The 12047-nt window shown below is 53.8% G+C and overlaps 1 long non-coding RNA gene across 1 annotated transcript in view; it reads left to right on the top strand.

The window, feature by feature from the left end:
• The first annotated feature begins 8535 nt into the window (after positions 1-8535).
• The window catches only part of LOC103274724, a 12972-nt gene continuing 9460 nt past the window's right edge, over positions 8536-12047 (top strand). Inside the window, exon 1 of the long non-coding RNA XR_505273.1 lies at positions 8536-8604. This is a non-coding gene — a long non-coding RNA (uncharacterized LOC103274724). The remainder of the gene's footprint in view (positions 8605-12047) is intronic.

Below are 12047 nucleotides of genomic sequence, written 5' to 3'. Positions count from 1 at the left end.
GGGTCTCGACCCCCGCGGGCTCAGGCCATCCACTCACCTCAGCCTCCCAAAGGCGCAGGATTACAGGCTGAGCCACCGAGCCCTGCTGGGACATATTCTTTCTTGTAGTGACTTAAAGACTTGATGGCTAGATGGAAATACAGGTCTCTGTCTACTGAGAGAGACATGTGAATACAGATATTTTAAGAGCCTGTAATGCAGCTCGACTGTCTGCCTTCCATGTGTTGGGCTCTTTATGAATGAGAAGACACCCAACCTGTGGGGGGTCTGGGGGGGGGAGGAGTAAGGGCCCAGGACAAGCTCCGGAATCCACACATGACCTTGACCTGAAAAGCAGGAGACTTGGCTAACTTGGCTTCACCCTGTGTTTCCCGGTAACAATATACGACCCTTTCCCTTTTTTTCTTTCGTTACTGTTTCTCCTCAAATTATAAAAGTAACGCATGCGTCACTTACACTGGAAAATGCAGAAAAGTCCCCCAAAAGAAAAAACCATTCATTTCTACATCATTCTCCTCAAAATTAGTTAATATTGTTGTCTCTCAATATTTTCCCCCTACATCATTTCTTTTTTTTTTTGCTTTGTGATTCTTCTTATTTAAAAAAAAAAAAATCAGAGCCGGGCTCGATGGCTCAGCCTGTAATCCCGTGCCTTTGGAAGGCCGAGGTGAGTAGATTGCCTGAGCCCGTGGGTTCGAGACCCGCCTGGGCAACTTGGCAAGACCTCATCTCTATAATAAATCAAAAATCAGCTGGGCGTGGTAGCGCGCGCCTGTAGTTCCAGTTACTCGGAAGGCTGAGGCGGAAGGATCGCTGGAGCCCAGCAGGTCGAGGCTGCGGTGACTACGGCGGCCACTGTACTCCAGTCTGGGCAACAGAGTGAGACTCCAACTCAAAAAAAAAAAAAAATCAGTAGCTTTGGGGGCCTAGTTGCTGGTTACACGGATGCATTGCATAGTGGCAGAGAAGTCTGGACTTTAAGTCGTAATTTCTGTACATCAACAACAATAACAATAATAATAACACCAGTTTACTACATGCCAGAGATTGCGCTACACTACTGCACATATTAACCCATTCAATCTCCTTAATCCTTTGAGAAAGGTGTCACTGCTTTCTCTGTTTACAGATGGGAAAGCTGAGGCCAGGAGACATTCAATCCTGTGCCCAAGCTCTCAGAGTTTGCCAGGAGCAGGCCTGGGCTTGGAACCCCGGCTGTCAGCCTCCGCCATCTGCAGGCCCAGACTTGGCCTCTGCCCATGTGCCTCTGTGCACTGATGGCCGTGATGCGCTGAGGCTCAGTGCGGAGCTTGGAGAACAGAGCAGAACTTGGGGGGCAAACCATCATCCGCCCAAGGACAACAGCTGTCGGCATTTAAGGACCAACTCCCCCAGCGTCTTCCCCAGACCGGTCTTTCCCTTGCAGCCAGGCAAGGGCATCCTCCTTGCCAGACTGCCCTCCCCTTTTGTAAATATCATGAGTTTTTTTCCTGTCAGTAAGTTCCCTTTGACAGTATGTTTTTTGTTTTTTTTCGAGTCGGAGTCTCACTCCGTCGCCCAGACTGGAGGGCAGTGGCCGCTCCCAGCCCCCACAGCCTCGACCTGCTGGGCTCCAGCGATCCTTCCGCCTCAGCCTTCCGAGTAGCTGGAACTACAGTTGCACGCTACCACGCCCGGCTGATTTTTGATTTATTGTAGAGATGAGGACTCACCAAGTTGCCCAGGCAGGTCTTGAACCCGCGGGCTCAGGCCATCCACTCACCTCGGCCTCCCAAAGGCGCGGGATTACAGGCCGAGCCACCGAGCCCGGCTTACGGTATGATTTTAATGGCTGTCCCCGATCCTTCAGCAGGGACATTGCCCTTGACCTTCCCCCCCAGGGTTGGCCATCCAGCTGTTACAAATAGTGCCAAGGTGAGCATCTTTGCTCAGGCATCCCATGCTCATCTCTGACGCCAAAAGGAATTGCAGGGCGGGGAGTGCAGGTGTGTAAGGCTCTAAGCCATGGCCTCCCTGAAAGCCTATCCTAGTTGGTGTCCCCTGACAGTGGCTTGACACTGTCACTTCTGAAATTCAGGCCACACCAGATGGAGCCAGTCAGCTACATATATATAGGGGAGTCAGCATCGCACTCTCACTTGGGCTGGTGTGCACGATCGTGGCTCACCACAGCCTTGACCTCCTGGGCTCAGGCAATCCTCTCACCTCAGTTTCCCAAGTAGCTGGCACTACAGGTGCACCCCTATGCTTGGCTGATTTTTTTTTTTGAGTTGGAGTCTCACTCCGTCGCCCAGACTAGAGTGCAGTGGCATGCTCCCGGCGACCACATCCTCGACCTGCTAGGCTCCAGCGATCCTTCCGCCTCAGCCTTCCAAGTAGCCGGAACTATAGGCGCGCGCTACCATGCCTTGCTAATTTTTTGATTTATGGTAGAGACGCGGTCTCGCAAAGTTGCCCGGGTGGGTCTTGAAACCGTGGACTCAGGAAATTCACTCACCTTGACCTCCCAAAGTGCTGGGATTACAGGCTGAGCCACCGACCCTGGCCTGCTCGGCTGATTTTTTTGTAGAGATGAGGGTTCCCTATGTTGCCCAAGTTGGTCTTGAACTTCTGGCCTCAAGGGATCCTCTGGCCTTGGCCTCCTAAAGTGCTAGGATCACAGGTGTGAGTCACTGCACCTGGCCTGGACTGAGGTATGGCAGATAGAGGTCACATGAGCCTGGAGTGGTCCTCTTTGGTGACAGTTCCGTTGTTCCACCCAGGGCTGGCTTCCTGAGTGTGAGGCCTCGGCAAGCCTAGGCTCAGAAAGACCCTGCACTTAGGGCTTAATGCTCTCAGATGTCATCTTGAAATTCCAAGTGATGTGACATTTGAGTCTGTGTTATGTGAGTAGATCAGAGAGTCAGTGGGGCATGCTGGAGGGCTCGGAGCCCTGGTCACACTCGCCCCATCCGTCACCTCCTGCCTCCCAGGACGGTGCCAGCCAGGGGGCTCCCTCATCCACCCAGTGACCACCATCACCCAGCAGAGGCCTGGGCACAGGCAAGAAGAAGGGGGCTTGGGCCTGTGCACCCTGCCCCCAAACCACCCGGTAGCCAAGGTGCCCGTGAGGGCCTGCTTGTGTCCCACAAGTGTCCCAGGTCCTAGGGAGCACAGCAGGAGATAATAAGGAGCATCACGAAGCCGGGCTCGGTGGCTCAGCCTGTCATCCCGCGCCTTTGGGAGGCTGAGGTGAGTCGATTGCCTGAGCCCACGGGTTCGAGACCCGCCTGGGCAGCGAGACCTCATCTCTACAATAAATCAAAACATCAGCTGGGCGTGGTAGCGCGCGCCTGTAATTCCGGCTACTCGGAAGGCTGAGGCGGAGGGATCGCCGGAGCCCAGCAGCTCGAGGCTGCGGTGACCAGGAGCGGCCACTGCACTCCAGTCTGGGCGACAGAGTGAGATTCAACTCAAAAATAAAATAAAAAAAATAAAATAAAAAAATAAGGAGCATCACGGCTGGGCTCGGTGGCTCAGCCTGTCATCCCAGCACTTTGGGAGGCCAAGACGAGTGGATTGCCTGAGGCTGCGGGTTCGAGACGTGCTTGGGCAACTTGACAAGACCTGTCTCTACAATAAATCAGAAATTAGTCGGGCGTGGCAGCGCGCGCCTGTAGTTCCAGCTACTTGGAGGGCTGAGGCGGAAGGATTGCCGGAGCCCAGCAGGTCGAGGCTGCGGTGGCCAGGAACCTGCCACTGCACTCTAGCCTGGGCAATGGAGTGAGAATCCAACTAGCTGGGTGTGGTGCTGGGCGCCTGTAGACTCAGCTACTTGGGAGGCTGAGGTAAGGGGATCACCTGAGCCCAGGAGGTAGAGACTGTGGTGAGCCCCAGTCATGCCACTGCACACCAGCCTGAAAACAAAAACACTTAACAACAATAACAACACCTCAGTCCAAAAATGCACGTCACAGAAGAGTACCCGTGAGAGGTGCGTCACCTGGAAGCACAGACTGGTGAGAAGAAAGGTGGGGAGGGCAGGCCGGGGTGCTGGTGGCTCTCCTGGCTCCCTCGACTTATCTCACAGTGCGCTTGCGGGTCCATCCTACCCCCACTTCGCATATGAGGAAACTGAGGTTCTGAAGGTGAGATGACTCACCCAGCATCACGCGGCAAGTAGGGGCGTGACCCAGAATGAGGAACCCAGGCAGTCTCGTGCCAGAGCCCAGTGAGCCCGTGAACCAGTACACTAGAAGGTTCCTCAGGGCTGCCAGTTCTGGGGCCTGGTACACAGGGCCTCTCCAGGGGCCTGGAGAGGAGCATGTCTAACTCCCTCTCAAAGCCATTTGGGAGGGGGAGTCAGGAGCTGCCTGCCTGGCTTCCTGAGAACAGCTGGGCCTCGAGGGAGGGATGGGGGTGGGGGGACTGGAGGGGTAACTAGCACTACTTGCAGCTGCAACTCTTTTCTCTGCAGCATGCTTCCAGACTTTGAGCCTCCTGGAGTGGGAGGTCAGGGGGAGGGGGCTGGGAGAGGAGGAGGGCTAGTTCCCTCAAAGGCTTCCCTTCCAAAGGCTGAGTAATCTAGAAACATCATAGCCTGGTGTACAGCAGGTCTGCGGCCAACCCAGGCCACATCCGCACGGGACTCTCTGCCTGCACACCCTGGCATGGTCGTAGCTGTCAGACCAGAGGGCGAGAAGCCCCCAGAGCATCGCCTGGCCGATGGGCAGGCTGGTGGCGGGGGGTCCCGAATCAGAGGAAGGAAAGAGAGCTCCCCTTGCTGGCCCTGGCTTCTCCCAGCTCTGCCCGGATTTCAGCCCTGGCCTGGCCGCTCCCCAGCTGGGTGGACTGGACCAGCGTCTAACTTCATCGTGCCTCACTTTCCTCATCTCCAAACAGAGCGCGATTCCGTCTCATGGGTTGTTGTGACATGCTGGCTACTTTGAGCAGCGCCCAGGACAGAAATCTCCCTAAACATCAGCTCTGGCTGATGGTGCTGGATACTCCACCCGTTAGAGAGGGGTTCTCCGACTTCAGCCTTTGACTCCTGTTAAAATAGAAATCACAGGGCCGGGCATGTTTGCTCATGCCTGTCATTCCAGCACTTTGGGAGGCAGAGGTGAGAGGATTCCTGAGCCCACAGATTCGAGACCAGCCTGGGCATCTTGGCGAGACCTCATCTCTACAATGAATCAAAACATGAGCCAGGGATGGTGGGGCGTGCCCGTAGTTCCAGCTTGGAGGCTGAGGCGGAAGGAGCGCCTGAGCCCAGCAGGTTGAGGCTGCCATGGCCGTGAGCGGTAACCACGAGCGTGCCACTACACTCCAGCAGCCTGGGCAACAGAGCAACAGAGTGAGACCTTGATTCAAAAAAGGAAAAAAAAAAAAAAGAAATCATTTGGAAATGGACACTTCTTTTTTTTGAGTCGGTGTCTCACTCTGTCAACCAGGCTGTAGTGCAGTGACACGATCACAGCTCACCATAGCCTCAGCCTCTGGCAGTCCTCCTGCGTCAGCCTCCCGAGTAGCTGGGACTACAGACACATGAGACCACAACCAGCTAGTTTTTTGATTTTCTGTAGAGAGAAGGTCTCGCTATGTTGCCCAGGCTGGTCTCGAACTCCTGGGCTCAAGCGATCCTCCCACCTCGGCCTCCCAAAGTGCTGGGATGACAGGCATGAGCCACCATGCCCAAGCTGAAATGCACGCTTTTTTAAAAAACTCCTTTACACTGTAGCATTCATCAGCTTCAGGCACTTTTTAGAGATCACGTTCTGACTGGGGAAGCAGGTGTCAGACAGGAGGCTCCCGCTGCAACCTGGTTTTGCCCTGAGCCGACTCTTGTCATGGGGTCTGTGGTCAGAATTGCTCTCATGCAGAATCGCCACTGAGGCCCCTGATGGGGCTGGCCTTGCCCACAGCCTATTCCGCGGAGGCATTCTGGACCTCCCGTGTGTCCCTCTTTTTTCAACTGTTAGAACGAAGTCACTTGGAGCTGGGCGCGGTAGCTCACGTTTATCATCCCAGCACTATGGGAGGCCAAGGTGAGGATCATTTGAGGTCAGGAGTTTGAGACGAGCCTGGGGATGACACAGGGAAACCTCATCTCTACAAAAAATAAAAAAAATTAGCTGAGCTTGGTGGTGCACGCTTGTATTCCCAGCTGCTCGGGAGACCGAGGCAGGAGAATTGCTGGAGCCCAGGTGTTTGAGGCTGCATTGAGCCATGATTATGCCACTTCAGTCTAGGGGACAGAGTGAGACCTGTCTCAAAAAAAAAAAAAAAGGGATTCGGGGACATAGGATTTCAAGGTTGCAAACCTGGCCAGAGTCCAAGTCTGCAGGTAATCCCGGACCAGCCACGTCTCCTCTGGAACCTTCAGATCTCTCGTATGTAAAACAAGACAGCTTGGATAAAAGGTCCCCTCCACCCCCTCAGTTGTGGTCAGAAGGACACGATGCAATTGCTTGTTGATGCATTCACTTTACCCACCCTGCCCCCCTGATGGAATTATAGTTTAAACATCTCAGTGTGTTTGTTTGTTCAAAAATGTTGGTGTGTTCTCTTCCTCCCAGGATTTGGCCCTAGGGTAGGTGATTAGAACTCTCAGTCTCTAGAACTGCACTAAGGAAAACAGTCACCACCCACCCCAGGTGGCCACTTCCATTTCAATTTTAATTAGCTAAGATTTACATAAAATTTGAGCCAGTTGTGGTGACTCATGACTTTAATCCTAGGACTTTGTTGGGAGGATCGCTTGAGCCCAGAAGTTTGAGACCAGCTTGGGCAATAAAGCCTCTTCTCTACAAAAAATCAATAAATTAGCTGGGTGTGGGGGCACGTGCCTGTAGCCCCAGCTACCTGGAAGGCTGAGGCAGACGGATCACCTGAGTCTAGGAGATTAAGGTTGTGGTGAGCCATGATTGTGCCACTGCACTCCAGCCTGGGTGACAGAGTAAGATCCTGTCTCAAAAAAAGAAAAAAATTTCATATAAAATTAAAACTTCGGTTTCTTAGTCACACCAGCCCCATTTCAAGTCCTTGGTATCCATTTGGGCTAGTGGGGCTGCCATACTGGACAGAGCAGATTAGAGAACGTTTCTGTTCTCAGAGAATTCTGGATACACTGTCTAGAGGCCACCCTTACTAACGACTTGATTTTGAAAAAATTAGCTGGGCTTGGTGGCTCAGCCTGTAATCCCGCACCTTGGGAGGCTGAGGTGAGTGAATCACCTGAGCCGTGAGTTTGAGACCCGCCCGGGCAACTTGGTGAGACCTCATCTCTACAACAAATCAAAAAAAAAAATTAGCCGGGCATGGTAGTGTGCGCCTGTAGTTCCAGCTACTTGGAAGGCTGAGGCGGAAGGATCGCTGGAGCCCAGCAGGTCGAGGCTGCGGTGGCCGGGAGCGGCCACTGCACTCCAGTCTGGGCAACAGAGTGAGACTCCAACTCAGAAAAAAAAAAAGAAAGAAAAAGTTACCACTAGGAACCTTGGTTTCTTCATCTGCACACTGAGAGTTTGTCTACTCAGCAGTAAATACTTACTGAGTGTCTGTCATATGCCGAGCACTCCTTTAGGTGTTGAGTACACAGCATTCACCGATGCAGATTAGAAACACCGTGGTCCTCACGAAGCTGACCTTCAGGAGGAGGGACATTAATGGCATTTATCCCCTGGGGTGAGTTTAGGGGTTACATGTGACAACAGGAAGAGGATCTGACATGGCGCCTAGACATTCTAGGTGCATAGCACATGGGAGCTCTGCTATTACTGGGAATCTGGCCAGCTCAGGATGGTCGCATTCGTGCCTCCCCTTCCCATCCCATGCCCATGGCAGACATTGCTAATTGATCACAGCACCCCTGAACTCAGAGGCACCTGCGGAGATTCTGAGCAGAGCATTGGCAGCACTAGTAGCTGCGTCCTCTTGGAATTCATGGTCACAACCGGGCTCGGTGGCTCAGCCTGTCATCCCAGCACTTTGGGAGGCCGAGGCAAGTGGATTGCCTGAGCCCGCCGATTTGAGACCTGCCTAGGCAACTTGGTGAGACCTTGTCTCTACAATAAATTAAAAAAAAAAAACAGCTAGCTAGGTATGGTAGCGCACACCTGAAATTCCGGCTACTTGGAAGGCTGAGGTGGAAGGATTGCCGGAGCCCAGCAGGTCGAGGCTGAGGTGGCCGGGAGCGGCCACTGCACTCCAGTCTGGGCAAGTCTCCAGTGAGACTCTGACTCAAAAAAAAAAAAAGAATTCACTGTTGCGTCTTCAATGCCTCCTCCTCGCTCCCGGACAAGGTGCCTGTCCCCAGCAGTTCTGGAGGCGGGACCCCTCACATCCCATCTGCAGAGTTCAAGCTCAGACCCCAGCCCAGGTCCTCCTCTCCTTAGGGGAATAGCGAGTTCATGGCCGGTACCTTGTCGGAGGAGTGGCTGCTCCTGGCCCGCCTCCCACACAACTGGTCTCCGGGGTGGATCTGGCTGTGAGCTCGCCAGGTGCCAGGGGTCTTGAATCTGTCCTCTCCTTTATTCAGGAAGAACAGGTTGTTTCCTGGGCAAGAGTCCTTGCCAGAAATGGCTGTGTGGAACCCGGGGCCAGTGTCTGAGTGGGAGAGACAGACACGTAAGCACATGGCGGTGAGAGGGGGAGACAGGGCGGGCAGAGGCTGGCCTGCAGCCCTGGGAACCCAAGGGCGGAAGGAACACAGGGTCCCGGAGCCACTTCTCGGAGGTGGTACCTGTCCTGGCCTGCCACCCCCGCCGTTGGCAGCCAGGCCCTTGAACTTCTTGTCTCAGCAGGAGTGGCTCTGTGGGCCTGTCCTCTCTCTGGATCTTGCATCATTTTGGCTTTGCTGGTTGCATTCACTCAATCATTCATTCAGTCCAGCATGGTGTGAAGATGGTCCCAGATCAACTCTTGCTTCCGTCACTTGCCAGCTGTGTGACCTTGGGCAAATGAAATAGCCTCTCTGGACCTTGCCTTCCTCATAAGTGACTGAGGGCTCCTGTGGAAATTGCACCAGGAATGCAGGGAGGATTTATGTGTTTACTACGTGGAGAGCTCTCAGCAGGTGGCTGCAGGCTGCAAATGAGTGCCCACACGGCTTGCTACCCCAGGAGTCACAACCCAGTCTCTGTGTCCCCAGAGACCTTTCTATTTTGCTCCTAGCATGGGAAATGTCATGAACTATTTTTTTTTTTTGAGTTGGAGTCTCACTCTGTCGCCCAGACTGGAGTGCAGTGGCCGCTCCCAGCCACCGCAGCCTTGACCTGCTGGGCTCCGGCGATCCTTCCACCTCAGCCTTACAAGTAGCTGGAACTACAGGCGCATGCTACCATGCCCAGCTAATTTTTTGATTTATTGTAGAGATGAGGTCTCGCCAAGTTGCCCGAGCGGGTCTCGAACCCGTGGGCTCAGGCAATCCACTCACCTCAGCCTCCCAAGGCGCAGGATTACAGCCTGAGCCACTGAGCCTGGCTATGAACTATTTTTTTAATGCTAAACTTTTCCAGCATTGCTGAGATGAGGCGTATTTACTCATGACACATGAATATCCGGGAGAGACGTTTGAGCTGTGTTCGATTAAAGGATAAGGGGTGTCACCAGGCAGATGAGGGAGGAAAGGGGTCCCGGGAGAAGGGAACAGCATGGGCAAAGTCCTGGAGGAGAGACGCGGCATTTGGAGCCCAGGAGGGACCTAGACTGGCTGGAATGTGGGTGCTTGCGGGAACAGCAGGAAATGGGGTGAAACAGGAGACCATGGCATCCACGTGGGCAGAAGGCCCTCAGCACTGAGTGTCTGGAGTGGGTTGATTAAAGGAGCTGTTTATTTATTCATTTTTGAGTCAGGGTCTTTGTTGTCCAGGCCGGAGTGCAGTGGTATGATCATGGCTCACTGCAGCTCCGACCTCCTGGGGTTCAGACAATCCTCCTGCCTCAGCCTCCTGAGTATCTGAGATAATACGTGCACGACACCATGCCTAGCTAATTTTTCTATTTTTTTATAGAGAGGAAGTCAGGCTATGTCACCCAGGCTGGTCTCGAACTCCTGGGCTCAAGCCATTCTCCTGCCTCGGCCTCCCAAAGTGCCGGGATGATAGCCATGAGCCACCGTGGTCTGGCCTAAAGCAGCTGTGTTTGAATTCCCATGAATGGACCATGAGCATTGCCAAGGCAGAACTCACATAACCCTTTGTCATGCTCAATATATGTTTGTTGCCTGCTTCCGAAGTGTCAGCAGTGACAGGGCTCCTTTTTCCTTTAACCTGCAACCCTCCAGCAGAGGCTGCTGCCCAGACCATGCCTACATTCACATTCTGGGCTGGTTCTGGGCCAGGGTGCTCATCCCACCTGTCTCTGTGGGAGAATGGCCTTCTGTCCTGATGATTCTGGAAGGTATCAGCCTCTGCCTTGAGGCGGCCTGCGGCCAGTGACTGACCAGGTTTGTGTAAAGATCTGGTCGCCTTGCCTAGGGCAGAGGGGACACCATTGCGGCCTGTTTACCCCAAGCACCCCTGGAATCAAACTGAGGCTCACCCCCCCCCGCTCTGTTCCCGCCTCCTCCTCTCCTTATAGGTGTCCCCGAAAGCCTCCCCTCAACAAACCACTGCACAAGACCCCCATCATGGGCCTGCTTCTTAAAAACCTGATACCAGCTGAGCCTGGTGGTTCAAGCCTGTCATCCCAGCACTTTGGGAGGCAGAGGCGAGAGGATTGCTTGAGCTCAAGAGTTCGAAACCAGCCTGAGTGATATGGCGAGACCTTGTCTCTACAATAAATCATAAAATTAGCTGGGCATGATGCTGCACGCCTGTGGTTCCAGTTACTTGGAAGGCTGAGGTGGAAGGCTCGCCAGAGCCCAGCAGGTCGAGGCTGTATTGGCCATGAACGTACCACTGCACTCCAGCCTGGGTGACAGAGTGAGACTCAAACTCAAAAAAAAAAAAAGAAAGCTGACACCACTGATGAACAAGTGAGTGAACAGTGGGCCTTGGCTGACCATGACTGGCTTTGTCCTCCTTCCCATAGGGCGATGACCCCTGCTTCCACCAAGCCTTGTTTAGTCTGCCCCCTAAAGCAGACCCTGAGGTTGGGATTCAAGCTCAAGTAGTTACTTTGGGAAGTGCAGGCAACACTAATTGGGAGGAGGGTCTGGCAGGGAAGGGGAGTGGTCCCAGGTGGGTATGAAGCCAGTCCCCGCTGGGGGTGGAGTCCCACAGGCAAGAGTGGACCCCCCAGACTTGGGGCTGGGGAGCTTCTACATCTGTCCCTTCAGGTCTGGCTGACGGCTGCTCACGGGGGTCACTAGCCCACGCGCTGGGCAGCTGGGCAGAGCCATCTCCTGTGAATCTGGGGAGAAGTCCTTGGGCCCAGAGATGCAGACACAGGCATGGCCTGGGGGTATGGACCAACTGTTGCACTTCCTTGAGGGAGCTCTTCCTCCTCGGTGCCCTTCCAGAAGTTACTGCTGAAGCCTCTCATCTGTGTTGAAGCTGTCCATCTGAGAACTCCGCATACTCCCGCCCATAATGTGGGCACGTGGCCAGGTCCAGCCCATCACAGGAGACGATTCCTTGGCTACAGTGATTGGTCCAAGGGGTGGACACATCGTCCCAGCAGGGCCAATCAGAATCCTTCCCTAGGAGTTTGCTACAGGGGCAGGGAGGGAATTCATCACTGGGGGTGGTGGAAGCTCAAAGTTGTATCTGCATGGGAGGAGTTCATCTACAACGGACGTGAATGTGGCCAACATGTAGAGAAGCAGAACTGGAAGATGAACAAGACAAAAGGAGACAGGCTGAAGATGACGGTGTGAGTCCCTGCGTCCCACTGTGCCTCATTTTTCTCTGCGGTGGTTTCATGGACCTGTAAATTGCCTTCTCTCCCCTGCCCCTCAACACTGTTGGCTTAGCTGGTGTGGCTTCTGTTTCTTTCTCTTGTGACAGCTGAGTCCTAACTAGTGTGGAGGTTATTCATTTTTTTTTAATTATTATTATTATTATTATTATTATTTTTGAGTTGGAGTCTCACTCGGTCCCCCAGACTGGAGTGCAGTGGCCGCTCCC

The sequence above is a fragment of the Carlito syrichta genome, unplaced genomic scaffold (genome assembly GCF_000164805.1).
Source record: "Carlito syrichta isolate Samal-C Ts95f unplaced genomic scaffold, Tarsius_syrichta-2.0.1 Scaffold33826, whole genome shotgun sequence".
In the NCBI taxonomy this organism is placed as follows: Eukaryota; Metazoa; Chordata; class Mammalia; order Primates; family Tarsiidae; genus Carlito; species Carlito syrichta.
Note: the sequence above shows the minus strand (reverse complement) of the source record. Positions and strands in the feature narration are given on the sequence as shown.